We start from the raw sequence: 20,921 nt of genomic DNA on the forward strand, positions 1-20,921 counted from the left end.
GCGTACCATGCACAACCATGTTGCACACAAAATATCAGCAAATCATAGTTGTCTTTTGGGGGACAAAGTCATCCTCAAGCTAGACAATTCTTAAACCTTTTGCCTTAAGACAACCAGCCAATCTCTATGAAATAGAGAGCTGTATGGTGACTCTCTACTGCAGTACAAAGTGGTGTCAGGAGTCTACCCACCATGTAAAATAATAAATCTAAGAGTCTCTTTACCCAAGCCTCCCGAAACTGCACAACATCACAAAAGACTGAAAGGGAAAGACCTCTCCCAAACAGTATGTTGGAGATCTGACTTTAGAGACACTGTCCCACATTAGTGCCTTACAACCGAATACCCTTGTACAACTGCCTTTAAAGGTACTCCAACTATATTATAACCATAACTAAAATACTGCCAATTTGGCAAAAGACACAGACCATGGCACATTCTGTGAGCACAGCTGTTTTCAACACATTCTCTCGACGTACACCTGGCTAAGGGCATCAACTGAATACATAGAGCTGTAACAAGGTCCAAGACTCTTTTATTTCGAAGGACATGTATTTATGTATGTGTGTATGTGTCCATGTCACAGGATCAAGTGAAGGTCAGAAGATAATTTGGGGGAATGGTTCTCTTCTTCTCCTGTGTGGGTCCCAGGGAATGAACTCAGGTTGTTAGGTTTGACAGCAAGCAAACTGAACCAAACTGAACCATCTCAACCGCCCAAGATGGCCTCTGAAAATGATATACCCTAACCCTTAAATCATTTTTGGAACACAATCGGGCATAAATAAATCATGAAATATTTTTGCATTAAAAAAATACCTCTACTGCATCAGTTTAAAAATGTCAAATGAAGCCGGGGCATAGTAGCACATGCCTTTAGTCCTAGTACTCAGGAGGCAAGAACATCAGGATCTCTTGAGTTCAAGCCAGCCTGGTCTACAAAATGAGTTCCAGGCCGGCCAGGGCTACACAGTGAGACCCTGTCTCAAAACACACACACACACACACACACACACACACACACACACACACACACACACGAGTAAACTAAGAGCTAGAGAGGCTAAGAACACTGAGGTCTCTTCCAGAGGGACCCTGGTTCAATTCCCAGCACCTACATGGCAGGTAAAAACTAAATGTAACTCCAGTTCCAAGCCCCTTCTGGCCTCTGAGTGCACGAGGCATGCATGTGGTGGGTGACTACACACAGGCATACATACAGGCAAAACACCCATACACAAAAAAATTAAAGAATAATACTTTTTAAAATGTCAAATGATAATGCACTGTCTGAAAGAATAGCTGCTGCTTTAAAAAGTAAACAGCATAAGGCAGTGAAAAAGATTTTATACTAACTTCTACTCCAAAACCACATGATTTTTTTAAATATACATAAAAATTAGTGAGTAAGTTCCCAGTGTGGTAAGCCTTACATATGGAATCATTTCAAAAATTATGAAAATATAAAAATTTGGGTTATAGAAACCTGCCAGGAAAAGATCCACATAAATTTGGAAGTTGACATTTCTCATTCTCATCCAGATCTTACATCCTTACTACATACTCGGCCCACTGTCTCCTCCCATGAGAAGCCCTTCAGCATCACATGACTTGAATGTCTACTTCCCGCTCCCACTTAGGTTGACACTCTCCTTGTCCTCACACAGTCCCATTTGTGACATCCTAAGAGACCCATGCTTTCCTGCCCTTGCTTCTAGTCCATTGAATCTTTCTGGGCACCCTGCTCTTCTCAGGCCACCCTTCCAGAATCACGCCCAGGTTTCAGAGATCATGTACCACCAAGCCCACCGTGAAACCTGCCTTGATCTCCCTGTCTAATGAGGTAACCGCTCTCTCTTCCTGGATCCTCAAGTACACTACCGTCCCAACAGGCTTCTCCCAGCACTCATCACATTTAGTTAATATTACAGGTATTTGTTTTGTCTTATCACTTCTCTTAGGTCATAATCGCCTTAAGAATAGAATCTCTATCTTATCGTCTCACTTCCTTATCTTTTAACAGCACAGCACCTTGAACAATGTACTCATGTAACTATAGCTTCAGTGGATAGCCAAGTAGCTACTTAGAATCAATTACAGACTTCCTGTACCATCTAAAGTAGAAAAGGAGGTATAACTGGAAATTTGTAGAACAAATACCTTTTCCCTGATTCCCTCCAATCAAACTTGCCAAAGTAAAGCCAGTATTATACATTACAAAAATCAAGGGCATTTGATCCTTCAACTATCTGATAAATACAGTGTGATATATTTAAATATAAATACACAAACAATGAAATCTATGATTGATAATAGAAATATATAACTATTTCAACTATATAGGCAAATCAAAATTTTAAGAAACAATACATTAAAGCAGTGAGAGTAAGGTGACCATTCAAAACACAACGCAAACACAGAGAAGGATCAAACAATTTGTTCCAAAGGAAAGAAAATACCTTAAGCTTTATTTAAACACTATCAAAACTTAAGAGGCAGAATTTTATTGCTAAGACTCCAAAACCAGCCATTCAAAGATAAGCAAGCTTCCCTGGACAGAAGCACAAAAGAACCAACATCACTAAAGTCCAAAGGTGAGAGCAGAAAGCTCGAGAATAAAGCGACACTTTCGCTAAGTGCCTGGTGTATGCATGGTTACCAGAGAGAAAGAAAGTGGCAGAAGCCTCCACAGCATCTGTTCGGAACCCAAAGAAAGTCCAGAAAGAGGGTTATAATGTAGCCAAGTGTGGCAAATACTCTTGGTCAGGCGCCAGTTTAAAGGTATGACTGTGACTTCCAGTTGGCTGTCCTAGGCCCAAACGCCATTCCTAACACCTATAAGCTGTGTGATCTTACACCAGCCACTTAACTTCCCTGAACCTTATTTCCTCATTTATAAAATGTAGTTTGTAGAGCTAGCATAATACCTGGCTCAGAGACAATACTCAATAAATATTTGCTGATTCTGAATGAGAGCAATACAAGAAAAGCAGATGTTCCTCACCAAATATTTTGCTCTTGAAATTTTTGAGGGGAAATGGTCTTAATTACTTCCTGGTTAAAATGAATTTGACTCTCAGTATTTGTGAGACTGATTCCAGAAACCTGTGGAGATACCAAAAATCTATGGGTGTTCAGGTGCCATACATAAAATGGCATAATACCCCCATGTCACCTCTGTTCTTAACCCTGTCCTCTTCAAAGCACTACTGGATTACTTATAGAACCTAACACAATATCAAGACTTTGATAAGAAAAACTCTGCACACAGTCAATACAGAAACAATCTTTTTTAGTATTTTCTCTCTTCGTCCACACCAGTAATGGGGACTGGACGTAGGCCCCATTAAGCTAGGCAAGCACAATGCCACTGGGCTACATCACCAGCCCTTTTGGATAGTCTCTATAACAGCTGCTTGGTCCAAGAATAACAGTGGGCAAACTATATTCCTTCCTTCCTTCCTTCCTTAGCTCATCGATTACTTCCAAGTTTACTAGATTTCCTAAAATTTTAAATCTCAGTAGCCGAAAGCTCTGACCTGGACTTAGTCATCTCCTCTATAATATTAAGGAGGTTATTCTAAAGTACCCTTAAAGCTTTTCTCCTCTGAATGTTGTGGTTCATTCAGTCTCAAGGATTTTCCAGACCAGTTCGGGAGGGAGTGAAGAGGTGGAGAGGGAGGGAAAGAAAGAAGGCTGGACTATACAGAGCAGTCACTGATGCTAAGGGAGTGGGAATGAACTGCAGAACACACCAGCTTTGAAGATCAAGAGAACATAAAAGGAAACACAATTTAAGTAAAAAAAAAATGAAACATGTAAGCTAAGAAGCAAGATACCTCTGGGTGACTAATTTTAAAGACAGGGTCTTACTATAACCCTGGACCAGACTCTGGGAGATTATAATACTTTCTTCACTTATGTGGTGTTTTACAGGTTATAAAGCAATTTTTTTAAGTGAAGTTTTTTTTTAAGATTTATTTATTTATTATGTATACAGCATGTATGCCTGCAGGTCAGAAGAGGGCACCAGATCTCATTACAGATGGTTGTGAGCCACCATGTGGTTGCTAGGAATTGAACTCAGGACCTCTGGAAGAGCAATCAGTGCTCTTATCCTCTGAGCCATCTCTCTAGCCCCTATAAAGCAATTCTGAATGTCATCTACAGCAAATTTTCTGGAATGGGGAACAAGAGACTCCATTTAAATGTCTTAGGGTTTGATAAATTTGTAGAATATTCACTAAAAACATCAAATGATATTTTGAAAGGATTCTTTTTTAGTAGGTATGTGTAGAATAAATTAGAGAGGCAAATGCATGCAGGCAAATAGCTCTAAAATCTACAAATTAGAATGGCAGCACAAAAAGAAGAGTGAAATCTGACCAATAGTTTGCCTGACGGCAAAGAAACTCAGACTCTCACGGTGACTCCCATTATGCCACATTCAAATGACCAGGGACCAGACTATTCAACAAGAAAAAAAGGAGAATAGCCAAGAAAGTACAAAGAAAAGAATCAGAGACATGGTGATGGGTTCGGAGTGGAATGTCCATTTGCTAGCTGGTGTTAATGCTTTATTACATGCCAGATTGCAGCTAAACAATGTTACTTAGCTTAACTTTTAAAAGTACAATGATATGAGTAAGTACATCATTCTAATTTTAAATATGAAAACCTAAGGTTTAGTTTAGTTAAATACCTAAGGTTACATGAACTAAGAACCTGGAAGAGCCATGACCCAAGCCCACCTCTGACTAAAATCTAAGTTCTAAAACAACCTTTAAAATTGCCTCAAAGTTACAAACCAATGGGTAAAAAGCTACAAACGAAAGGGATAAAAATAAAGCAGCTGGGCTGTGGGGGTTTGGTGGGTAAAGGTGCTTGCTGAAAACCCTGATGACCTGAGTCCAATCTCCAAAACTCACATGGTAGGAGAGACCTGACTCCCAACAACTGTCCTCTGACTTAGACACGTGTGCCACAGCATGAGTGTCACACACACACACACACACACACACACACACACACAGGCAAATAAATGTTTTTTTAAGGCATCACTGTGGAACATTGGATAATCTGCTGTTAATAGGATTCTGACTCTGCTGGTAGGATTACATCTCCTATTCTTGCACTTGTTTTTATCAGTTTGATCTCTGTTCCTAGCAGTAGGACGAGGCCACTCAATAATATCAATACTCCTCCCTTCCCCTCCTCACTGAAATATGGTATGTGGGGGGGTAAGAGAACAAAATACATCTAAGGTGAGCATAACTAGACCGATTCATTTCAAGTCTTCTTTCCAAACACTAAAGAACGACAGCGTCTATTTTGGTATAAGCTACTTACCATTAACTATAATGACTGCACTAAGAAAGCCTGTCACTTCAAAGCATCTCAAAAGTACTGTCCTGTGAGCTGAGCACAGTGATACACCTCTATAATCCCAGACACTAAGAGGCTGAGGCAGGAAGATTCCAAGTTTGAGACCGGCCTGGGCAACTCAGCACAAATGCCTCAAAGTCGCCGTGAGAAAGAACTGGGGGCTCAGCTGAGTGGGAGATGGCTTGCCTGGCCTTCAGAAAGTCCTGGGTTCACCACTCCCTATCAAAAAACAAAGAAGAAAGTAAATAAAAAACACTCTGCTATGGGTGGGCTCAGGGAGGAAATGGAGATGCCACCTCCTTTACTCTTACGAGTGGAGCAGGACTTACACACTGACATCGGTGTTTAATAATGGCTTCCTATAGGTCCAGCAAAAATATAAAATAATAATTTCTATGCTCTGTAGTAACTCTAATACCATTCACAAACCATTTCCAAAACTATACTAAGTTATGGGGGGGGGTGCATATCCTTAAATTAAGTAACTAGGAACAGTACCCAGCTGCCACCAGGCCATTTTATGACCCAACACCATATAATAAGGAATAGGCACACAGTCTAAGTAAAATAAAGAGAAAGTTTAAAATGCCTAAACATCACTTCCAATGGTAAGGGAAAAATAAAAATCAGAGACCACAAGACCTATCCTCAACGGCCAATGACAAAAAGGTGAACGATGGGTTAATGTGACAGAGCAATAATAAAATCCATTCCTATGGTCTAGTCTAAACGAATGAGGAGAGTTATAAAAGCGGAGGCAATTCTGTACTGTTCTGTAACCCAGACCAGATACAGGGCTCTGTCGGTCGACTCCTGAAACTCAAGTATTTTATTCAATCACGCGGCCATGTTAGCAGCTAGTGTTTGCAGGTAATGTAGAAAAGCACCCACCACGATGATTGTGGACCTCTGCCAGAAAAACAATAGCTGGCCCCCTGAGAATTACTGTGGTTCTCAATGCCAAGACAATAATAAGCAGCCTAGGGGTCTCCTCTATCCACAACTTAGAAATTCTACTGAGTCTTCTGTGCTCAGACTGACCTTCCATATTCGCCCTAAAATGAAACCTAAGATCGGCCATAGCTTAGGGCCAACCAACTCTGTAAAACATGCAACACAACATCCAACAACTTGGACTCCTTAAAAATTGGAGCAAATTGAAACAAGAAACAGAGGTAGCGTTGCCCCAAGAGAAGGCGTGTGAGCCTGAGGACAGCTGAACAAGAGGAACTAAATGTCCTTGAGACACTATCAGAAGATCAACCCGGTGTACACAGTCTGATTGGAAAAAAGAGTTTTCCAGGGATGTCCAATCTCTTCTCTCTCTCTCACTTCACCTTTCAGCACCTCTCCACCACCCTCATCACTTACTCAACATTTAGTCCTGGTGAAGATCGCCTCACTGGATTAGCAGGATCAAGAGGACATTCAGAGAACATTCCATCCTGGGAACAACATATTTAAGTTATTTAGACTTGTTTACCACCCCCCACTATAGAGGTGGAAGCATGAAATCTTGCCAACATTTTCACAGTATACACCAGTCAGCACCATAGCAACCTAATCCTCTGCCCACCAAAAGATCAACACATACGCAGAAAACAGGGAATTCAGCAGAAATATAGAGCAGCCCTAGACTCCTGAAGCAGTCAATTAAATGTCTTCGGTAGTAGCACTGTCTTTATATCACACCCACTTCATGTTGCCCTTACAGCTTCCTGGCATAAGCAAGTTCTTGGGATTATACAAACTGCTGCTTCTGTTTCCAGCCCAGATTTCTAGAAATGAAATCCTGGAATTGAGGGAGAAATAAAAAAAAAAAAAAAAACACGCTGGCAGAAAGGAGAAAAAATGCATTGTCTATATAATCCCAGTTTAAGTGAACAATCATTAGTTCCATAGCGCTTTTTTTTTCTTTCAATAAAACCGCTTACCCAAAATTGTAGATCTAAAAATATTCCCTTGGCTTAAACCACACACACACACACACACACAAAAGCAATTTTATAGACACAACCCTATAAATTTTCTCAGAAATAAGGAAGAGATTAACTGTAAATTATGTAAAATTCAAGCTTTGCATCTATAAACCAAAGTTCAGTGTGGATTAAATACGTGTAATAGATTAACGTAAAATGTCTGCAAATATCGACTCTTACAAGCTACGGGCCTCTCTTTTCTCTCCAAGCTCCTGAAGTCTGAATAAGAAATGGAGAGAAAACACTGCAGACTTTAGGTCACAGAATCAACTTGGGACCTTTCCACAAAGTACAGGAGATTAAAGCAGAAACACTTCCATTTTACCTACTTTATGACAAATTACTCGAGGAATGCCTATTTATGAAACGGAATCAAATCCCACGGCTACCTTTAACCCAAAACTAGTTCTAGCTTGAGAGCCAAAGACCTAAGCAAATACGCAAATACTTTCTTTTCACCTTATTCCCAACATGAAGAAATCCGACTCCTTCCTACTACATCACAGCTTCTGTGGAGCTCGATGAGAGGCCCCTTTGGCCAACTTTTTTTTTTTTTTTCAAGACTAACCTCCAACCAATTCCAGAAGAGGAAGCAAACCTCAAACAAATTTAACCCTTGATATCCACTCCTAGGAATCTACAAGCTAACCCAGGCTTCACTGCAGTCCCGTCTTGCACAGACACTTAAAAAGATTTCTTCATGGCTGAAGTGAAAGCATCACGCCTCACAAATCATCACCAGAGATTCCTCTTGTCAATCACACAGGGTGCTGGGGCTGTGATTCGCCCACGAACTCCTTACTGGCCAACATCATATTTCACATTAAAAAACTTAATGTTTCAAAAGACAAAAAGAAAAAAAAAGTCACCTTTTCCACAAGGACACCTGCCTGGCCTCTAGAGTGTCGCTAGAAGAACGACCACAGCCGAGCCAGAGGGGTTAACAGATACTCCCCCTGCTTAAAGTTTTCATCCCTATCAAACTCTTCGGCCACAGCACCTCGGCTTGTCCTTGTCACACACAGGATGTATTGCCAATCCCTCTCTGTCTCCCTCTAACATCGTGAGACAGAGCATGTCTGGCCCATGGGAGTGACTGCTTTAAAAAAAAAAGAAAGAAAGAAAGAAAAGGGAAGGAAAAAAAAAGAAAAAGAGTGCATATAAAAATAAAATAAAAACGAGCCACCGCAGAGGAGTGGTAAGGACTGAGGACCCCGGTGTCCAGTTTCTCTTCCAAGAGACTATGGAGAGCTCAAGTTCCATCACTGACCACTAACTAACCAGATCTACCTCCCAATCGTTTGGCCAACGTGTGTTGCTTCCCCTCCTAGGTCTTTTCAGCAGAACCCTGCAAGGGGACCAAATCCCAGCCGCCAGAGGAAAATCTCCTTTATCCGCCCATGCCTACCTCCGAAGCCCTAGTCCCAGGGAGAGAAAGGCAAGTGCAGCCGGGCTAGGCAAAGGGGCGGTCGAAAGCTGCAAGCACAGAAAGCCATGCTTAGGTCGCCCCCATTTTCGCTGTCCCGGCGAAACAAGACTCAAGAGAGGCTGACGGGCTGGCCAAGGTCACCGTGCTTGCTCGTCGGGGCCGAGGGGCGCCCGCGCCTACTTCCGGCTCCCCCTTTCGGCGGCGGCTCGGGGCGCCCGCTCCCCACCCGGCCCGCGGCCGCGCGCCCTCCGCGGATGCTCGCACTCCGCTAACTAGGGCAACTGGAGTGCGCCGCAGGGACGGCGCTCTGCAGCGCGGCGCTCGCCCCGGAGCCAACCCCCCACCACCACCACCACCACCAACCACCCCAGCTGGTGCCGTGACAGCTGCGACCTCCGCCCCCCTGCAGCCGCGCCAGGGCCGGCCAGGGAACTCGGGGGGGGGAAAAAAAGTGGCCGAGGGAGACGGGTCCCAGAGAAAAGGAGAGCCCGGGCGGCGGAGGGCGCCAGCTGCTCCCCGCCCCCTAGGGCCGCCGCGGCCGCGCGGCTCGTGACAGCTGCACCCACCGCGAGGCTCCCGCCGCCGCCGCCGCCACCGCCGCCGCCGCCGCTGCCACTCACCTGCCTCTGCCGCCGCCGCCGCCGCCGCCGCCTCAGGGCCGCGCTCCCTGGCGCCGCGCTCGCTCGCTCGCTCGCGACTGTGGCGGCGCCGCCGCCGCCGTGGACTCCGCCGCTCCTCCGGCCGGGCGCCCGTCCCCGGGGCCCAGGCAGGCGGCCCGCCCGCCGCCGCAGCGGGCTCTCCGGCCCCCTCCTCCGGAGCAGGAGTCTCCCCCACTTCAGGGAGGTGGTAGTGGTGGTGGTGGTGGTGGTGGTTGGAGGGGGGGGGGAGATGCAGAACCACCCCGGCGCAGGCTGTGCTTGAGGGAACGGCAGCCGACCGCGGCCGAGGCGCTTGAGGCCGCGCTCCAACCGACGGACGACAGGACGAGGTGGATCGCGTCAGTCTCCCGCTCGCCCGGCCTGCAGAACAGGCATTTCAGCCGCTCTCCGCGGCCGCCATGTTCTCCTCCTCCACGGCCGCCGCCGCCGCCGCCGCTGCCGCCGCCGCTGCCGCCGCCGCCGCCGCCACCGCCGCCGCCGCCGCCGCCCCCCGCTCCCGGCCCCGCCCCCTGGGCCCCGCCCTCAGCGCCCCGCCCTCAGCGCCCCGCCCTCGCGGCCCCGCCCCACCCACTCGCGGCCCCGCCCTCGCCCCTGCCCCCTCTGCGAGCCCGGCCCGGAGCCCCGCTGCCCTCCAGCTCCGACGGCGCCCCCCCCCCGGGGGGGGCAGCGCGACCCCGCTGGCCCCAGCTCAGCGTGGCACCGCCCCGCGCCCTCTGCCGGCCACAGGCGCACCGGAGCCGGTGTCCTGAAGGAAGTGTGAGAAAGGAGGCCCCCGAACTCTTCCCGCACGGACCCTCCCCTCGGGGCGGTCCTCTGCCCCGCTGCCAGGAAGCCTCCGAACCCCAGAGTGCTCCCCCGGGCGGGCGGGCCGCGGGACCTGCAGCCTCCCGCTGTTCTTTATCGTTTACGGGGGCGATCTGAGGCCCTGTGGATCCGGGAGGAGTCTGACCTGGGCCTGTCTCCACTCGTGGGTTGTATTACTTTGAGTGAGAGATAGCCCTCGGGCACCCCACCACCACCACCTTTTTTTTTCTGTAAAATTGAGAGGTGGTTTGCTTGGACGATTTCACAGACTATTAGACAAGGGAAAAGAAAGATCATCTACCCTCTTCTTCTTTTTTTTTTTTTCTCTCTCTCAGATGAAAAGATCTGACTGACAATGTCTGGCTCTGCAATTCCATGAATTGACTAAAATGTCTGTCATTCACAGATCTTTTCCCCTCGAGGGGGCCCCACATCTTTCTTCTTTTCTGCCTCCCTATCTTATTCTATCGTGGAAAGTGCTACTTTCAAAAGTAATGTGCCTTGTCACCAGAGGAATCAAGCAGCCACAGAACAGCTAGTCCTTGCGCCTTGATCGCTTTATAGGGAAAGCAGCCCTTACCCCAAGACTGGCAGGGTAACACCTCTCTCCTCTGTGGCGGAAGTGCGGTGTGAAAGGTGCGCTATCCTTTCCTTTCCAGAGTTCTGGTCCTCCTTTGGCTGTCTTTACCTACTAAGCCACTGTCTTCTGCTGTTCCTCATCCCGCATTTGACACCCCAAAGCAGCCTGTTGTAAATCCTTAAGTCCTCCACGTCCCTTCTCCTGGCTCAAACCTGACAGCATTTTAAACACACCTACCTCCCTGGCACGCGAGACAGCCTGTGACTTCTTACATAAAGCAGGTGCCGCTATCCAACTACTGTTCGGTGCCATATGCTGCCTTCATCTTCCTGTCGTGGTCATGCTCATCAAACAGACACTAGATCACTCTCTGCCTTCATTTACACAGTCGTCCTTCCATGGATTCATTCCGTTGATTCTTCATCAAAGACGGTGCCCGAGTGCATTTGATGAGCGCTTGCCCTCGCCTTCCTAACATTACCTCTAGCCACCTGCACGATCTAGATTCTCAATAGTTGCTGAAGTGCCTGAAGGTCTCTGTCAGTTGAGTCTACTTCTGTGGGGCCTGGTTCCTGGTCTAGTACAACCCAGACTGTGTAAAGTGCCTCGTCCTGGCCTCTGATGCGTACAAATGAGCCAAGTGTATGCGATACCCCAGTCTCCACTGTGTTTCGGTAACTGCTGGCTGACAGATGCTGTGAGTACACCAGCCTTCTTGTTTTAGTCTACTGGATGCTTCTAGGCCCTCCTTTACCCTCCGCTCCTCCTGTCTTGTGCATCGTTCTTCTTTCTACACGTCCTCTGAACTTTCATTCACTAGCACTTTTCTTGTTTCTTCCTGTGGGGGGTGAGGGTGGGGAATGGGTTATGTATTGTTCATGCAGGTGTGTACACCTGTGTGTCAACTTCTGGGTTGTTTCTCTATAGTGTTTCACCTTAGTTTTTTTTTAAATTACATTTAGTGTGTGTGTGTGTGTGTGTGTGTGTGTGTGTGCTCTCGAGAGTGAAAATGCATGCTCGTGCTTGTGCCTGTGGAGATCAGAGGACAACTTGCTGGAGTCGATTCTCTCCATCTTACCATGTTGGCCCCAGGGATCAAACTGAGATCCATCAGGCTTTCTTGGCAGCAAGCTCTCTTTCTCACTGAGCCCTCTTGTGGGTCCACCTTAATTTTTAAGGATGTTTTTCATTGGACCTGGAGCTCACCAACTGGCTAGGCTGGCTCCAAGAATCCACCAGTTTGTGCCTCCAATCTTTAGTCCTGACAGCGGCAGGCTTACAGATTGAAACCAGCTTTTAGATGGGTCCTGGAGATTGGAACTCGGGTCCTTGTCATGCTTATGTGTTAGGTATTTTTAATCCATCTTCCCAATCCCTAGCTATTCCTCCCCCCACTCCCTTTTTTGAGACAGGGTTTCTCTATGTAGCCCTGGCTGTCCTGGAACTCAATCTGTAAACCAGGCTGGCCTTGAACTCACAGAGATCCATCTGCCGCTGCCTCCTAGGTACTGGGATTAAAGGTGTGTGCCACCACGCCTAGGTAGCTGTTCCTTTTTTTTACAAGGGCATAAAGTATTGTAAATCTTGTTGTCTTCAATTTTTTTTTTAATTGTTTTTCCTTCCTTGTCTCTCATATAAGTTGATTTGGTTTGTGTCTCAGGCTGGAGAGATGACTCAGTGGTTAAGAACACTGGTTGCTCTTCCAAAGGACCCTATAGGTGGAGTTTTTTTGGGGGACCACCAGCCAGCTCCCAAACAACCACACAGAGATTTAATATTAATTATAAATGCTCGGCCAATAGCTTGGGCTTGTTACTAACTAGCTCTTACAACTTAAATTAACCCATATTTCTTATCTATGCTCTACCACATGGCAGTACCTTTTTTCAGAATGGCATGTTCATCTTGCTTCTCTCCCCATCTGGCTGGCGACTCTGCCCTCTTCTACCTGTGCTCTCTTTTTGTCTGAAAGTCCCACCTAACCTTTTCCTACCTAGCTATTGACCAGTCAGCTCTTTATTAACCAATGAGAGTAATACATATTCACAGTGTACAAAAAAATTGTTCCACAGCAGGACCCAGATTCAATTCCCAGCACCTCCATGATGGCTCACAGCTGTCTATAACACCATTCCCAGGGTATATGACTCCCTCTTCTGGCCTCTTTGGGCACCAGACTCAAATGTGGTACACAGGCACAGATGCAGGCAAAACACCCATACACATAAAGCAAATTTATATATATATATATATCTTTAAAACATTCTCAGGCTACTCAGTACTGAGATTTTGTTTTGTTTTGTTTTGTTTTACAGTTATTTACTTGTTCATTTATTTAGACCGTACCTTGCTACATAGTACAGACTGGTCTCGAAGTCTGGCTCCTCTGGCCTCTACCTCCCAAGTTCTGTAAACACAGGTGTTCGCAAGTGCTGAGGTTTCGCTGAATTATTAATGTAACTTAAGTAATCTTGATATTGCTGTAGCTATACACGGATACTAAAGAAAAATCTTTCTCCGGAGTGAGATTACAAAGTAAATCCTCTGACTTCCCCCTTCATAATCACTTGCTAAAACAGTGTTACATCACTCTCGTCTTCTGTGAATGTTTGCCTTTTCTCTTGTCCAAGTCAGCTTCTCTCTGGCTCCGTCTGCTCTAACCAAGCGAGCCTACTTCCTTAAGACCCACTAACCTGCCCTCCCCCAGAATCCCAAACTTGAGAGCCAAAGATTCATTAGTTAGAATTACTTCTTGAACCTCACACTAGCCTCTCTAAAATCTAGTTACTTTAGCTATCTACGAGAAAATTACTTTCTTATAAATTACAGTGATGATCAGCAGGTAGAACTAACCCTATTAAATGAAGGAATTAAGGGGAGGTTGGAAAGTAAAATCTAACACAGCATTTAACTTTCATGGCCCAGATAGATACGATGTTAGTCCAGGCACTATAGACCCCACACACTAGTAATAATCATTTGGTGGTATACATATATATATAAAACAAAACCAAATCTCAGTACTGAGTAGCCTGAGAATGTTTAAAGATATATATATATGTAAACTAGCTCTGTGAGTAGGATGTGTAACATTACCTATTGGATTTCTCCAAAACCTAATCATTTCCAGTTCCAGAAAACACATTGCTAGCGTACATGAAAGCAGTCTAGTTGTTAAGACAAGAACTGACTTGACTGTTCTCTTTTTCAAGTAGATTTTGTTTTCTAATAATGATACCGACTCGTGTGTAAACAATAAGGAAAGTTTTTAAAGAAATAGAGAGGACTGGAGAGATGGTCTAATAGGTAAGAGAATTTGCTTTGCCAAGTATGAGAACCTGAGTGTGAATCCCCAGTCTCCACTAAAAAACAAAACAACAAACAAACAAACAAACAAACAAAAAACCACATGTGTGCCTGTAGCTTTAGCACTGGGGGACAGAGACCAGCAGATCCCAGCAGCTTGCTGACTAATCAGTATAGCCAAAAGGGTGAGTGTCTAGTTCAATGAGAGACCCTCTCTCAAGGCAATAAGACAGTTATATATGAAAACACCTGACTCTTGTTCTGGCCTCCACATTGCATGCACAGGCATGCCTGCATACTTATATCCATGCATACACCACAAACAAAAGTAAATAAATGGAATAAAGAAAAAAATACTGGTGATCCAGATAAAATTATAGTGAATACATTTCCACACATTGTATACATATGTGTGTTTGCAGAAATAAATACAGTATATATATTCAGTTTTGTTGTGGTAATTTTGCATGCCCTGTTCCCCCTCCCCATGCTGGGAATGGAGCCAGAGCCTCATGCATCTAAGACAAGCAAGCTACCAACTGAGCTAGATCCCAGCTCTTATTATTCGATTTTATGTACAAAAATAAAATCACACTATAAATGTTTATTGGTACTCTGGTATCTTTTGCTGTACAATATAATTTCATCATTAATGGTTGGATGCATTTACACAGTGTTACAAAAGTTTGTTTACAGTGTTTCAGGGTTTTGTGTGCTTATTGTTTTAATAATTCTATAATTATGTGCCTCTATACAGTTTGGAAATTATTTTCTTAAATTCATAGGTAAATTGCTAAGTTAAAATGTGCATTATTTGCCAAACTGACCTCCACAAAAATTATCCCAAACTATGATCCTCCGGTACGAGAGCCTTCTACTTCCCTATAGGTAACCTGCTCTGGATTTTATCTATTTTATATCAAATGGACTTCAATTTCTACCTTGGATTGAAGTATAGATGTTAAGAAGAGTGGGTTTAGAGGTAAGTGTGGTAGCTAACACCTGTAAATCCATCACTTGAGGGGCTGACACAGGAGGACTATCCCAAGTTTGAGGTCAGCCTGGGCTACATAGCAAAGCTTAGGCCAGCCTAAGCTACAAAAAGAAGGGGAAAAAGTTTTTTTGTTTTTTGGGTTTTTTTTTTTTTTTTTTTTGGAGCTGAGGCTCGAACCCAGGGCGCTCTACCACTGAGCTAAATCCCCAACCCCAGGAAAAAGTTTTAAAGAAGAGGAGGAGGAGGAGAGCGGGAGGAAGAAGGGGAGATCAGACGACTCTGGTTAAACTTAGACCCAGCTTCGAGAGGGCTCTGGCGGTCACTAGTTTGTGATCTGGGGCTAACCACTTCAACATCTCCCAGCCTCGTTGTCCCTACCTGTAAAACAGGAGGCCAGCTCTCGCTTCAAAGGGTGGTGGCGAAGATTAAATAAAACGCCTGCCAGATACTTCATACAGCGTTTGGCATTTAGGATTGCCGTGGGAAAGGAAAATTTAGCTCCAACTGAGAAGGTGCAAATCTACCCAGCTACTCATCGGGCTGGGATAATGGGAGCAGATAGAGCCAGCTGCGGAGTTAGCAGGATGTGGTGTCTTCTGAGGACATCCTGCAGCTGTATATGTCATAATCACTCCCTTCTCCGAGTGGCGGCCGCTTTCCCATTCACTCAAAAAACATTGTTCTCGAAAATCATAGATATCAAAAACCTTGGTGTTTGTAATTATAGCAGTATCCCCCAGACAAGGATAAAGCCTCAATGTACAGCCCAGGTGCAGCACTTTAGAAATGGGATGTTGAGATACATCTATCTTAACTTTATTATTTCCGAACAACAGGACCCTGAATCCACTTTGCAGTCCAGTGGGGGGGGGGGGGGACGACGGTTTGACCCTTTTACAAACTGCTATGCTTAACTTTAAGCCTGTCAATATCCGGCTTTATTTAGGCTGCTTCTAAACTCTGTCAAGGGCTGTATATCTAATGTTGTTAAGTAGAATTAGATATTACGTTTGGGTAGAGTTTCATTTGGAGCCTTATGAAGGCTTAACCATTTGAATGGACGACTTGTTAACTATTAGTAAATCAAATGGGTTAGTCCTCACACGAAACTGATTTTGTATTAAATTTCCTAAAGTTTCTCTCAGTTCTAGAATGACCTTAATCATATTTGGTCATTTGCCCACATTTGCCCACAAGGCTGATTTTTCTTTTTTTAAAGACAGATAAACAGCTGACTCTGTCAATGCTTATTATCAAAAACTGGGATCACTGCCCGCCCCACCAATCTTGATGATTAGTTATTACAACTTCCTGTATGTTATCCTGTAGGTTTTTTTGTTTGTTTGTTTGTTTGTTTATTTTTTAATGTTCTTGTATTTTGTGGTAGTCCATTCACTTCCCAGGGCTATGTGATTAACATTATCTTGCTCTATGTAGTGAATTCTCCCCCAGGATGTACAGCTCTCAAATATCTTTTGTTTTGTTTTAAAAATTTATTTACTTATTATGTATACAGTGTTCTGCCTGCATGCCAGATCTCATTACAGATGGTTGTGAGCCACCATGTGGTTGCTGGGAATTGAACTCAGGATCTCTGAAATAGCAGCCAGTGCTCTTAACCACTGAGCCATCTCTCCAGCCCTGTTTTGGTTTTTTTGTTTTTTTTTTTTTAAGACAGGGTTTCTCTGTGTAGCTTTGGTGCCTGTCTTGGATCTCACTCTGTAGCCCAGGCTGGCCTCGAACTCACAGAGATCTGCCTGGCTCTGCCTCCCGAGTGCTGGAATTAAGGTGTGTGCCACCACCGCCCCGCCCCAAATATCTTGAACACAGTGGCAGTGTAGGCAGAAATACATTTAAATGACAGTCTTCCTTTGCCGACTGAATGGCTTCTTCACCTCTCTAGTCTAAATAACTGCCTTGTTTCTCCTAAGATGGGCATTATTCATGTACACAAATCTTAATTTAGAAGATTGTGAGACCATGAAATTCGCTGGGGGTTGTCATCGTTGCTGTTCAGGCTTTGATAGGCATGTGCCCTGCCACTGAGCCAAGTCCTCAGCCCTTGGCTTGTTATTTGTTTGTTTTGGTTTTGTTCCTTTTTAGTTTTTTGAGATAGGCTCTTCCCGTGTAACCAAGCTACAACCCTGTGGCCATCCTCCCGCCTCCACCTCTTGAATGCTGGGATTTCAAGCATGTACCACCATGCCTAGCTGGTATGATGAGACAGAATCTTTCTCTATGTAGCCCAGGTTGGCTTTGACCTGGCCACATTCCTGCCTTAACATCACAGGCATGCCCTACCACCCCAACGTCTTTTGGGTTTTCCATGTGGTTTGTGGGGATTATCTTCTCTCTGTGTGGTAGACATTTTGGTTATTTTTTTTTTATTGCTCAAAGCACACTTCAATGAATGGTTTCCTTGCACTCGACTGAGATGATAAGATCATGTGTTTCGGGGTATTAATGATGTGAAACATAAGCATGCCTCCTTAACATATGTAGCCTTCAATCAGACTTGCCGGAGTGGCTCCAGCTCACATGTGAAGTCTGGATGCCAAGTCAGTTGTACAAGTGGGGGGGGAGGATTGGCAGCAGCTTGTGTTGTGGGCTTTGGGAAATGCCAGGCATATCCTCCCACCCCCCCACCCCCCCCACCCCCGCCCCCAGTTTACCCTAGTGCCTGGGATTACAACAACAAGATTCATTCCCTTAGGTTTGTAACCTGCCATCTTGGGGTAATCTTTGAGACAAATCATTCCTCCCTGGATACTACAGAAAACTGGGAACAACTTAATTCATTAAGTTGATGGGTGAAAATACCTGTACGACTCAAAACACCACTATGCTAATGTTTTTGTTTTTTTTTTCTTTCCTGAACCTGAAATCAAGAAGTTAATCTTTTTTATGAAAGTTATTTGTTATGCATTTTAACAGATCTATGGTGAAAGACATCTGATGAGTGTAAATTCCAAGCATTTTTCTAAATTTACTTCCAGCTTCTTCTTTTGTTCAGTAAAGATTACTAAAGTACCTATTACACGAAAGTGGTGTTCTTGAGATAAACACTGATTAGAACTACAGAACCCTTTATCAGTACATAAATATGCATATATTTTACAAGTCAGTGATCAAACGTGTAGTCCGTGCATTGGCTATTTTATGATCTACCTTCCTTTTTCAGTTACCATTTCACACACATATTAGATACCTATGCCTCAAACGTCTCCGTTTGCTGATTTTTAGATATTCTTCTCCTCCATTCTCGCTTCTGAATTCTTCTCTTGGGACTTGTTCCTCAAAGAAGTTATGAAGTCAAAGGACGGATAATGATCACTCATCTGAGCAAGGCGAAGCAAATTACCCGCCTTACGTTCCTCATGGATTTAATCAAGCGGATGGTTTTCTTCCCAATTTGTGGAGGTGGGGATAGCTGAAGGTGATTTGTCGCAAGACAAATGCAGAGGCCACCAGGGAAGGTCAGCCAGCCCTGAGAACAACAGGTGTGGTGGCTGACAATCCCCTTCCGCCACTGCCTGCAGATTTTTAGAGGGTCGGGCATGCTGCGTCCAACATAAAGCAGACGGCCTTATCTCCATGAGACTTGGCTCTCTGTAGAAGCCACACTTGTGCTACGAAGCGGTGCTGATAAGCCAGTATGCGCTTGTGTTTCTGCATATCGGTGATGACTATAAGCTTTCCATCAAGATGGACCTACCTTACAGCTGCTGGAACGTGTGAGATCTCGTAGCGATGCCCATGAGTACCCCGTGATGGTGCTTGCTATCAGAGCCCGTAGACGGCTCACGTAGGGCTGGCCACACTTCTCCTGAGATTCAAGCAGGCAGCAGTGGGGCTCTGTGGGTGGCTATGTGGTGACAGACGGGAAGGCATACTTCTCTCTCCCTGCTACCAGAGCTCCCCAAACAGTGCTGCTTAGGTAAAGGCAAAGCATGAGACACCGGAGAAGCTTGGCTGTGCTAGCTTTAATTCTTCAATCCCTAAGGCACCGGCTGGCACCGAGTCTTGAAACCTAAGAACCGTAAGTAGGTATTTCACCGGGAGATGGGGGTCACGTGACCATTCAAACACCATTATTCGAACATAATCTAAAATTACTCCAAATACTATTCTAAGTGTTAGATGCAATAGACGAGATCTCTGTCCTTAATAATTTATACTGCAGGAGAAACAGGTATACAAAAAAAAGTAAATAAACAAGGAACATTCATTAAAAAAAAAAAAGTAGGATGTATAAAGCACAAACCATTAGTGCTCACGAAATTCAATGTGTTAATTGCTCTGAGAACTCCCCACCAGTCCTAAGCTGAATAAGATCTAAGAATATTATTGAGTTCGTCTTTACAAGACTAAATGCCTGAGTCCTGTGATTAAAAACGTGAAAAGAGAGGGCAGGAGAGAGAGCATCGTGGTTACGAGCCCTGGCCGCTCTTCCAGAGGACCTGGGCTCCATTCCTAGCACCCACATGAAGGCTCACAGCCTTCTGTAATCCAGTCCCAGACGTTCTGATGCCCTCTTCTGGCCTCAGCAGGCACTGCACACACGTCAGGCAGGCAAAACACTCATTCACATAAAATAAAAACAAAAGCTGAAAAAAAAAAAATGAGAAGACTGAAACGAGAGGCCGTCTGCCCTAGGGGCACTCTTCTTTAAGTGGGGAAGCTAGATAGAGCCAACTAACCAAATGGTTGGTGGTCGTACCATGTACAAGGTGTTTTATCTTTATATTCTCTCCAGGGACACACATTGCCCATGACTTCTCAGGTTATCAGCACTGCTGCTCACAGTCCTGGGTACTGGGGGTGGCAGCAGGGCGAGGGAATTCCAAGTCCTCATATTGCAGCCACTCAGGCTAATCCGTATCTGGAAGTCTTAGCCACAGCTGAATAAAATACAGCCTGAGAAGCAGGTTGGGAATTCTTAGCTCTTTGCGGAGAAAGCCTCACTGCTCACTGTCCCCTGTCCCAGCCTGCCTCCTCCAGCCTTACCTTGCTTCTGATATTTGGGGATTCTCAGCTCCAGACACTTAGGGAATGAGGCTGTTGTTACTCCCCCCCCCCCCCCCCCCCCCCGCTTCTCTCTGCCCTCATCTTCTCACCGATGCACAGCTCCTGACACTGTGTATTAATTAAACGTGAGTCATACTTTTAATGCCAAGCGGTGTTGCTATGGACAGATGCTCTAGCCATTTTGTGATGTTAATAATCACTAAACTGCTTGTAAGAAGGGAGGAGAAGATGTCTGTGTTTTCGTCAAGGCACCTGTCAAGGATACGGCCTCAAGCTCACTGTGTCCCGGCTTCACCATCCCGGGGCCCGCTTCTGACTTCTCATCCGATGAGGATGTGCAGCAATGATTCCAAGAAGAGTTAGTTTCACTCTCCTGCCCTTTCACACTGCCTGTTCTGGTTCTCTCTGCCTCTTCTCCCCTGGTTATCCTTTCGCCGTGAGTGAAGCCAGAGTTTGCCAGCTGCTCACTTTTCTACTATTTCCAGAATCTCAAGGCACTGGGACACATGCTTCCTTAGTTCTTTCCTCATCTGATTGGATTGGACTTCCTGTATTCACAAAAACGCCTAAGCCTAAGCCTGGAAGGACCTCCTGTTACAACTCACTCATGCTAAGAGGACTGAAGTAAGTTATCCAGTGTCAAATGGCTAGTTAGCCAGCTCTTTTCTTTTCTTTCTTTCTTCTTCTTCTTCTTCTTTTTTTTTTTTTTTTTTTTTTTTTTTTTTGGTTCGCCGAGACAGGGTTTCTCTGTGTAGTT

The 20,921-nt window shown here is 45.0% G+C and overlaps 1 protein-coding gene across 1 annotated transcript in view; it reads right to left on the reverse strand.

Moving 5' to 3' along the window:
- Nucleotides 1–9,439, reverse strand: part of Ncoa1 (nuclear receptor coactivator 1) — a 200,938-nt gene extending 191,499 nt beyond the window's left edge. The window contains exon 1 of the mRNA XM_059248683.1: nt 9,414–9,439. The gene's annotated coding sequence lies outside the window, so the exon portion shown is untranslated. The remainder of the gene's footprint in view (nt 1–9,413) is intronic.
- Nucleotides 9,440–20,921: the final 11,482 nt, after the last annotated feature.

Source organism: Peromyscus eremicus, chromosome 22 (assembly GCF_949786415.1).
Source record: "Peromyscus eremicus chromosome 22, PerEre_H2_v1, whole genome shotgun sequence".
NCBI lineage: Eukaryota > Metazoa > Chordata > Mammalia > Rodentia > Cricetidae > Peromyscus > Peromyscus eremicus.